At 48.3% G+C, this 10,591-nt stretch overlaps 1 pseudogene; it reads right to left on the bottom strand.

Moving 5' to 3' along the window:
- Positions 1–262: 262 nt before the first annotated feature.
- LOC119304042 lies at positions 263–10,160 on the bottom strand (annotated as a pseudogene).
- Between the last annotated feature and the right edge of the window lie 431 nt (positions 10,161–10,591).

Below are 10,591 nucleotides of genomic sequence, written 5' to 3'. Positions count from 1 at the left end.
TAAAAAGGGACGTATCTAGAAATAAAATACGTCTACATACATCTCCTTTTATCCATTTTGATGACTTATAGAACTTCTTACCCAAAGGAACTTTATATCCAACAGACACAAAATATCCGTTCGACTGTTGGAAATCACTGATCTGATGTCGAAGTAATTGCTGCATCACCACCAAAACCCACCATCTCTTAAGCTAAAGTAGACCGAGCTAATCCCTATATTAGCATATTATTAAGATAAACAGAAAGCACTGTAGAAATATTTAGGATGTGAGCTTGTCAATCTGAATGTGGAGGGACACCAGCTTAGCCCCGGCCAGCAGCTTGGGCGGAACTGTGAAGAAGGTCAGCTCCTGCACGGCGACGTCGCCGGGATCCTTGCTGCTTGTCACCTCCATTTCCACCTTGATGGCGTCGGTCGTGCCTTTGGGCTCCCCCGGCGGGCCGTTCGCCCACAGCTTGGCCACGTAGTGCGGCAGTGGGGAAGCCTCCGCTCTGATGCAGATGACTAACACGGCAATAAGCGTGCCGATGTCGAGCATGCCGCCAACCAAGAAAAATGCGTGGCCGTCCTCCTCCGCGAACAGCAAGAGCCATGGCTCCGACAGTGGCACTTGCAGCTGGAGCACCTTGCCGTACTAGATCCTGTGCATGGGCATGGTGTTGGGGGTATAACTATTTGTGTAAGCCGCCCAGGAGGGGTCGGGTTACACAAAGAGGACTCACCAGAGAGAAAGCCCAAGACAAGGTATGAAGATGGCGGTTCATAGAGAGCTTAAGGCCCACAGGCGACTTAAGGCCCGTTGTAGCAACCCGCTGTAAAAATATTACTTGTATCATAAGGTAGGCTTAACTAGTCACCGAGCCGGACATTGTTTATGAGCCGGCCGGGACTCTGTAAGCCGCAGGGCGTCGACCCGTGTATATAAGGGGACGACCCGCTGGCGGCTTAGGGCAGGAAACAACTCATCGAGAGCCAGGCATAGCGTATCTCGCTCCCTGGTCATCGAAACATCAATACCAACCCAACTAGACGTAGGCCTTACCTTCACCGTAAGGGGCCGAACTAGTATAAACCCTCTCGTGTCCTTTGTCCCGTTTAACCCCTTCAAGCTTCCTAGTTGCGATGGTTCCACAACTAAGTCCTTTCATGAGGACATCTGACGTGACAATTCCACGACAGTTGGCGCCCACCGTGGGGCCAGCGCACGGTGGATTTGAGTTCTTGAAGGGCAACTTCGAAGGGCTCAAGGGATACGTAGCGGGCCGGATGACTAAAAGTCGTCGCGGCAAGACCTACATCGACGACGAAGGCTGGGCCCCCGACGCCGGCTCAATTGAGTACGGGTACCGGGTCCCCTTCGGAGGGATCCATGTCTTCATCGGCCGGATTGGTGAGTCGGGGCCTGAGCCGGACAACTGCACCGACCTCATCGAGACGGCTCAGCGTGCAAAACCCGCCCGAGTTCAACCCGGCATGAAGCGTGTCTTTGTGGGCTGCGTCCACGGAGAAGAGCTTTCTGAAGGTCCTGAAGATGGTGGTGAGACGGCCGTCCCCTCTGACGGTGATTCATCCACCGGTTCAACAGATTCTTTGTATCAAGTTCAAGATAGTGCGCTCGGGGCTGTTCCGATGGTCTTAGTATTCCGGACCTCTGCGAGTCGCCAAATTGGGCAGGAGTCTTTATGGCTGGGACTCAACCCAGACAAAACTCTACAGCCGCGGCTGCAATCACTTCCGGGTTAGGAGCAGCCGGGGCAGGAGACCCTATGAGCCCGCTGGCTCAAGTACTGATAGACCTCATGGATAAGCTTACGACCCTGTTAACCGCCACGGTTATCCCTGCAAACAAAGATGAACATGACGCGGAGGTAGCACGGGTATGTGAGGAGATAGCTCAGGCCAAGGAGGCCTTGGTAGCTAAGGATAGTAGGCTAGCCACGGAGCGGGCGGCTCTCGACGCCCAGGCACACCGGTTGCAGTCAGAGGCTTACCAGCTTACGATGAGTTTAAACGCGTCCAATGAGGTAATGAGGAGGAGACACCAGAAGACCCAATCCTGTTTGCCTCCGAGTGATGACCCTAGGGTTCTTTTTGCTACACCCGGAGCCGGCCCAAGTAACCCGCCCGATGCTAATCAGTTTATGACATTTGGAGCGGGAGAACCGGCTCAGCATCGGGAGATGCCACCTCCTCATAGGAGCATGGAACGGTCACGTTATGTGCCAATACCGCCGGGACACTTTTCCAACCCCATGGAGAATTTAATCGCAGCATCAGTGCGTCTGGCGGCTCTACCAGTGGATGGCGATGACCCAACAACGGTGGAGACCCGGAGGATCAGGGAACTCATTTAGACAGCCTTGGCTCAGCAAGAGATCTATTCTTATAATCGGGATAGGTTTCATTCAGCTCCTCCGCCTTGGATGGCACCACCTCGTCAGAACCGGAGTCACAATTATAGCAGGCACATAGGATCTGAAGTTTTGTCACGTGATGTCCAACACCGTGACCAACATGGAGGCTATAACCTGGTGCAAGATCGAGTACGTCGGGAGAAAGAGCGAGCGGCTCAGCTGGCGGCTCAACAGACGGCACGACAGGATATGCCAGAATATCCAACGACTCCTACTAAGATGGGAATAGCCACAAGAGCTGGTGGATTTTCTTGTTTGGTACCGGCTTTGCGCAATGTGCGCCTGCCCAAAGATTTCAAGGGACCTTGAAAGGTGCCGAATTACACGGCCGACTTACAGCCTGAAGCATGGATCGAGAGTTATGAGATGGCCATGGAACTGTTGGAGGTTAGTGACGGAGCAATGGCTAAATACTTCACCATGATGTTAGATGGAACGACCCGGTCTTGGCTAAAAGTTTTACCACCTGATTCCATTGGTTTGTGGGAGGAGTTAAAGGCCCGTTTCATCCGAAACTTCAAAGACACCTGTAAGCAATCTATGACGGTCGTGGACTTGACAAATTGTAAGCAGGGGGAAGGTGAATCTACCACCCATTGGGTATGCCGGGTCAAGGAGATAATTCATTCATCTGATAAGATGGATGCCGGCTCTGCAGCCCTTATATTGGAAAAGAATTGCAGTTTCAAGCCGCTAAAGCAGAAATTGGGGCGCCTTAAACGTGACTGCAAGGATATGGGTACGCTAATGGCAGCTCTGGTCAAATATGCCGATTCTGATAGTACTAAGGATCCCGAGTCCGATGGTGAAAAGACAGGAAAAAGAAAATGGAATGACATAGAAAGGGCCAGCAGCACCACCCGGAGAAACAAAATAGCAATAAGCGTAAAGCCGATGACAACCCGGAACTTGTGGCTAACGTTAATACACAAGGTAACAATCAGAGGCATAAGGGAAAGTGGCCTCGATCTGGCGGGTTATACACCTTTATTCATAGTCTATGGAGTCTATGCGGCCTTGCTAAGTGATATTCGGCCATTGGGATATAACCCATCTTCGGTTTTACTATACTTGAGCCACCGGCTCTTATGATATATATGTTTTTTGACAATGTACATATTATATAAAGTAATAAAGCAGGACCTCTGTCCTTTTTTCACCCTCAAAAAAGTGTATCTGTCCTTTTTGTCAGGTGGCGGAAACAACCAATAGGGACCGGATCAAATATGAATCCGGTTTACCTTTGGTCCGGCTTATGATCATATCTGAATCTGGCCATGATCACTTGGGGGCTTCCTGTTCAAACATAGGTCGTATTCGAACCAAAGAGAACATAGTTGTCGATACCCACTTGATTGGCATCGCCACGCCACTGGGGGCTATATGATCGTATCCGAATCTTAGCTTAACCCCTTTGGAACGGTTTACTGATCGTATCCGAATTAGAGGCCTGTAAAAGTATTTTGATTATTCTGATACCTTGTGGAAAGCATTTTAAGGTGTTTTTTGTCTGGCCGGTTTAATATTCATCACCCCAGGTTATTTAAGTACCGGGTGAACATTATATGAGCCGGGAAGATCATTCAAGAATTGCAGAATAAGGCAAGAAAAATTTAACACGCCAAGGAAGTAAGGGCCAGAAATATACAATCACGGCGACTTATGGAAAGCATTAAGTAATAAGAGCATGCACGAAGGCATGACAAGCATTAAGCAGTTTTTTCTACACTATTACAAGACTTCCCGAGTCTGAATTGATGAAGCATTGTTTTTGGCCAAACACCCGGCAATTTACTCCTTCGGCGGTATTGAGGGCTCCGGGTTATCCTTCGCCGCTTCTCTGTCGGTTGTTTTTTCCTGGAAAGTTGATGAAGCCCAATCAGTGCCATTCAAAGCTTCGAATTCAGCTTCATCATCTATTAAACCGGCCGGGTCCACTTCAGGGGCAGAAGTATGCTTACGAATTGGAGGGATCAAGCTGATTTGATCATATGAAGCGTTTGGGATTTTCCGGTTGTTACTGTCATAAGCCGACACATACTTGCTAAGGTCAGTATCGTTTCCGATAAGGGTGGCCACCGGGCGTATGGCTTTGACACAAGCATGGAAGTCATGATCATCAAAGGCATTGCCGTCTTCCTTTAGATTCGGATATCCAAGAGCGAGGTCTGCCGGGTCTAGTTCTGGGAGCCGTGCTTTTGCCCGGCTCAAAGCGGCTACGGCCTCGGCTCTTGAAGATGAAGCCTTAAGTCTTGGATCCGCTGAGGTAGAAAGGCAAGGCTCTTCAAAACATCTTGCAAAAGGAGAGGGTGTGGAGTTGATAAAGCTACAACGGCTGGGGAACGTTGTGTCCCGGAGTATAGCTGTTCCACTAACGTATAAACTGCTTTAAGCTTGATTAGCGTGTTCTGCCTCAGATTGACACTCCTGGAGCCCGTATGTGCACAAGCATAATGGTAAGCCAGAAGTATTTATTACAATAAGTCATTGTACGGTTTCCATGTTAAAACTATGTCACAATAACTTACCAAAGATGGCTGAGACCATTTGGGATATTTGCTGTGTTAAGTTTGACAGCTCAGTTGTTGCTTCTGCAAGAGATGCTTCGGCTGTTTCGGCCTGAGTCACCAGGGAAGCCTTTTCAGTAGCCCAAATTTTCCTTGCCGACTCAAAATTCTTCCTTAGTTTCTCATTTTCAGAGACACTAAATTCAAATTTGGAGTTAGCTTTTTGCGCCTCAAGCTCTTGAGTTTCCAGACGACTCTTCAGGGCAGCGAGCTCTGATTCAAATTGACTTATGGCAGCCTGCAATTAACACCGGGTAATGGTAAGGATTCTAGTAAGGTAAACATTCAAGTCCCAAGCACTTTACAAGTAAAGATACTTGGCACTTGGGGGCTAATGTATGCTGAAAGAAAATTTAACTTTATCCTACCGGGTCAGGCATATTAAGTCTCAAGCACCTTACAAGTAAGGATACTTGACACTTGGGGACTAATGTGTATTGCAAATTTAAAAAGCCTTATGTTATACCGGGTTAAATAAATTCATTTTAAACCGGACAAACTAACAGTAAGTAGATTTCTAAGTCTATAGCATATTCATTCATAAGCGATAGACTTGGGGGCTGGTACAGTAAGTAAGGTTCAGGAAAAGTTAAAGTTATACCTCAGATTTATGTTGTATTTGCTTCACCATGTCAATTTCCAGGTCACGGCTGTTGTGCACTTGGTTCAGATAACCTGAGACTATATCACCAATGCTTAGGTGAGCATAATCAGTGATATCTTGTTTAGCTTTCTGACGTTGGGCAAATTCTTCCTTAGCAGTGCACTGGGCAAGAACAGTAGGCTGGCCCGGTTCAACATATTGGTTTTTCAGAAACACAACTTCTGGATCAGTTGTCCTGACCGGGTTATGAATTTCCGGGTTATTAGAATTGTGGACAACGTCTTCTGTAGGCGGGTCAGAGGTTGACACTGGAATATCAAGAGCCGGTTCAGGCGGTGGCTAATGAGTGGAGCTGTCAGGAATGGATGAGTCAATCACCGGTTCAGTAACTACCGGGTCTTGAGACGACTTGTTCTTCTTTGCCCTCTTGCTGGGCTTCATCTGCAGGCTGTTAGCAAAAGCAGAAGGATGAATATGTAAGCATAGGTAAAGCAAAAAGTGCATAAGTTTCTATTACCCGGGAGCAGTTTTGAAAGTCGGCATGTTTGACTGCATGGATTCGCCGGAAGAAGGAGAGGTATCCTGATAGTTGGAGTCAGATGAATTGAGAGGTTGACAAATTAAGCCTACTAAAGGTAAGACGGAGCATAAATCGGAGATAACCTCGGTCCGATGCTTTCTGGTTACATCAGGTAAGCCGGAGGAGAGTTCTACATCTTTGTTGTTCCAGGTCTGCCTCCGGCTTTCAAGCTGTTGTTGCTTCAAAATAAATTGAGGATCTTGATAAGCAAGTGCATGTGAAAATCTTACTTTCCGGGTCACCCTTCGGGTCTTTCGCCTTGGCAAAGGCTCTGAGTCGGAGGAGATTATAGTTACCTCTTCAGTGGCTGCTCGGCTGTTCCCCGTATCCTCCTGAAGGGATAAAATGTCAGACAGGTAATAGTAAGGGACTTAAGAAAATTTAAAGATTACCTCTTCCTCATCCGAAGAGCTATCCTCCAATCTGAGTAAGTCGGAGGCGTTGGGTTTCTTTTTCTTTGAGGTTCCTACCTTGGCGTCTTTCCTTTCAGCTTTCTTGGTTGTCCTGGCTTGTTTGGCAGCTTCATGGTCATATTTGGCTTTCCAAAAGTCATCACCAGCCTGTGGCAAAAGTTTAAGAATCATGAGTATCAAGAAAGATATCATATATCTGTAAACATTTGTTATGATTGATAACTTACTGTAGGGGTCGGGTTATTCTTGTAAAATGGAAGTAAACTGAAGGCGTTTCTCGTCACAGTGCCCTCCTTCAGCAGTGACTGGGTTGTAGCATCCACCATGCCATTTGGTAAGTCGTCAGGGCTATGGCATTGCGGATCAGTCTTTTCTCCAGTATAAGTACACATTAAGCCGGGACGGCGGCTTAATGGAAGTATTCGCCAAGCAACCCAGACTCGGACCAGATCGATGCCGTTTAACCCATTTCCCAAGAGAGCTTTAATCTTCCTGATGGTAGGATTGAGAGGCACGCGTTCAAGTGTTGTCAGCTTGTCTGGTAACTGATGGTTAGATTCAAGGCACAGGGCGCGAAAGCCGGGCAGAGGCTTTTCATCAGCCGGAGAAGTGTCCTGACAGTAGAACCACGTCTGGTTCCAAGATTTGGGGTGACTCGGCAGCTCAGCATAAGGGAAAAGACAGTCTCTCCATTGATGAATTGAGATGCCGCCAAGTTCAAGGCTGGGCCCGTTGGCACGTTCATTTTGCCGGTTCATATAAAAAAGTTCCCTGAACAAAAGCAGACTTGGCTCCTCTCCCAGGTACACCTCGCAGAAGACTTGGAAATTGCAAATGTTTGACACGGAATTGGGTCCGATGTCTTGAGGTCTAAGGTCAAAGAAATTTAAAACCTCTCTGAAGAATTTTGAGCCGGGAGGAGCAAATCCACGGCTCATAGGATCCGTAAAAATTATTACTTCCCCTTCTTTGGGGAGAGGCTTTTCTTCAAACGGGTCAGGGGCACGGTACAATATGACGTCCTTTTTTGGTAGATGCCCAGATTTTACAAACTCAGCTAGTTTGCTATCGGTCACGGTGGATGGAACCCAATTGCAAGATACAGGGGCCTTGGTAGCCTTAGGAGCCATCACGGCAATTGGCCTATGGAAAAACAAGAAGATCCGGTTCAATTTTAACCCGGGAGGAAAATCTTGATTAAAGTGGCGGCTTAATGAGGGGCCTAATGACATAAGGATGACTGTGCAACAATATTTAAGCCGCTACAAGTATCAAAGTGCAATTCAAAATTTTTCTGGGTTATGAGAAGCAATTAAAGTTCTGCGTCATATATTTAATCTGGACGCCTCAACAGTTGTGTTTCAGGATGTTTACCAGAAGAGGTGTTCCGGGTGATAAAAACAAGTTTCACAGATAACAGTTATTATTCTGGATCAAAATATTGCTCTGAAAGGGAAATTTTCTAGACCTAAAATAGGGCAGGGAAGTTCATGCATTCGAAGAGGATTTTTGAACAAGGGAAATGAGATCTATTTTCATGCAAGATCAACACAGACAAGCACCGCAGCAGTTGTACGTGGTTCTGACGATCTAAACAGAGCATTGGAAGGAACTAGCGAGGGTTTGGTGTCAGACCGTGATGAACACCGACGAACTCAGCAACGACCTAATGCAGATCTGAGAAGGGGAATGCGAAGAACTCACAGATGCGGATGCGCCGCGGAGGGTCGCCGTCGATCTCTGGTCAGAATCAGGTCGATGCAGCGGCCTGAGTCGGTGAAGACGAGAGGTTCGACGATGGCGGCGGCAGAGCTCGGGAGGAGGTGAGAAGAAGAAGATGACTGAGGGGAAAGACCTAGGTCACTCTACTTATAAGAAAAGACTGACCGAGAGGGCGCGAAAAACGAGGAGATAACATTCATTATCCAGCGGCTCTGGCACCTCGATTCTCGGGATGGTCAATAAAGACAAAGACCCGTTGAAGATGTGACAGCATAAAAAATAAAGCTTTAATGAAGATGACGTCACAGAGATTTAACCCAGAGTTAGATGATGACGTCACAGCGGGTTAGATCCTTCGCGCAAGATAAAGGACTGCATGGCGGTTCATAAGGTATTTTAAGATTGACATGAACCGGTTCAAATCAATCTGGGGCCTAATGTTGGGGGTATAACTATTTGTGTAAGCCGCCCAGGAGGGGCCGGGTTACACAAAGAGGACTCACCAGAGAGAAATCCCAAGACAAGGTATGAAGATGGCGGTTCATAGAGAGCTTAAGGCCCACAGGCGACTTAAGGCCGGTTGTAGTAATCCGCTGTAATAATATTACTTGTATCATAAGGTAGGCTTAACTAGTCACCGAGCCGGACATTGTTTATGAGCCGGCCGGGACTCTGTAAGCCGCAGGGCGTCGACCCATGTATATAAGGGGACGACCCGCTGGCGGCTTAGGACAGGAAACAACTCATCGAGAGCTAGGCATAGCGTATCTCGCTCCCTGGTCATCGAAACATCAATACCAACCCAACTAGACGTAGGCCTTACCTTCACCGTAAGGGGCAGAACTAGTATAAACCCTCTCGTGTCCTTTGTCCCGTTTAACCAATTCAAGCTTCCTAGTTGTGATGGTTCCACAACTAAGTCCTCTCGATGTCGAGCATGCCGCCAACCAAGAAAAACGCGTGGTCGTCCTCCTCCGCAAACAGCAAGAGCCATGGCTCCGACAGTGGCACTTGCAGCTGGAGCACCTTGCCGTACTAGATCATGTGCATGGGCATGGGATGCACGGTGCTGATGTGATGGTAGAGCACCGGTGGCGGGCCTTCGTAGCCGCAGACGGGCACAGGTGATTTGCAGGACGTGAGCGGACACACGCTCTGGTGATCGGCGAGCTTGTGGTAAGGGACGTAGAGCCCACAGCCTTCGTGTGGGCACTCCACCCTCACGGAGGAAAGGACGGCGTCCACCGCCGTGTTCCACAAGTCGAAGCCACCCTCGCGCTCGCACTTCTGGCACCGCAGCTGGTTCTCGGGGTGCTCGACGCGGTAGTCCGTCCAGGCCAGGTGCCCTCCCTTGCACTGCAGAAATCAATCAAACAACACATCAATCAAGAAACCTGCACCTTGCTCAATCAGCCGAATGAATGAGGTGTATTCGAACCTCATACAGTGGAGGCATCAAGGGGTGGAGGCACAAGGGGCAGTGGAGCAAGGTTAGGTCCATCGAGACCATAGAGAGCTCCATCGTCAGGTCCTGTTCCATCTGCATGACCTCGCCCTCCTCGTGCACAACCATCTCTCGCTTTAGGGCCGGGGCATTACAAAGCTTTACCGTCACATATTTATACTACTTCAAGGTGCATTAAATCAACACATGCAAGTATCAAAAGGAGAGTCACGACATGCATGCATGTGTTGTATTAATGCATCGGTAAACGCAAAATTATTGAAATATATCGAGTGCAGTGCTTTGATGTGTCGCGTCAACTCGTACAACAACGAGGAGTTTGATTATCCTCTCCCTCGCGGACTTAACTGCACCTGCCTTTGGATGTATGACAGGTTGGCCACCCACCTGTTGGGCCCACCTGTCATACACGCAAAGGCAGGAGCGTCCCTCCCTCGCCCATGAGCGTGGTGGCTGGCAGGACTAGGAGAAGCTTTCGCTACACGCTCTCCCTCCCGCACGCGGTGGACATGCAGCAGTTCAATCAGTGTCAGATGGCCAGAAGCATACTGTAGTACTCCATCATTGTTCGACTTCCCGAAGAGGCGAAGAGCCAAGCGCAGCCCAGACGCTCGTGTGGCAGTTTCATGTGTAGAGTAGTCTAGGATAGCGTGTACCGTGCCTGTAAGCTTAAAATCATTGGGGTCAGCTCCATGCTATGTGGCCGTCTTGAAGTTTTTTTAATTAAAATAGTCTTCTAGCCCTACCTGTCATCCTAGTGATTGTAGTTTGCACGCTCATCTGGCCAAGACATGAATATATATTTTAATATGTGGTGGGTAAA

The sequence above is a fragment of the Triticum dicoccoides genome, chromosome 1B, assembly GCF_002162155.2.
Source record: "Triticum dicoccoides isolate Atlit2015 ecotype Zavitan chromosome 1B, WEW_v2.0, whole genome shotgun sequence".
In the NCBI taxonomy this organism is placed as follows: domain Eukaryota; kingdom Viridiplantae; phylum Streptophyta; class Magnoliopsida; order Poales; family Poaceae; genus Triticum; species Triticum dicoccoides.
This window is presented reverse-complemented; position numbering and strand designations above follow the sequence as displayed.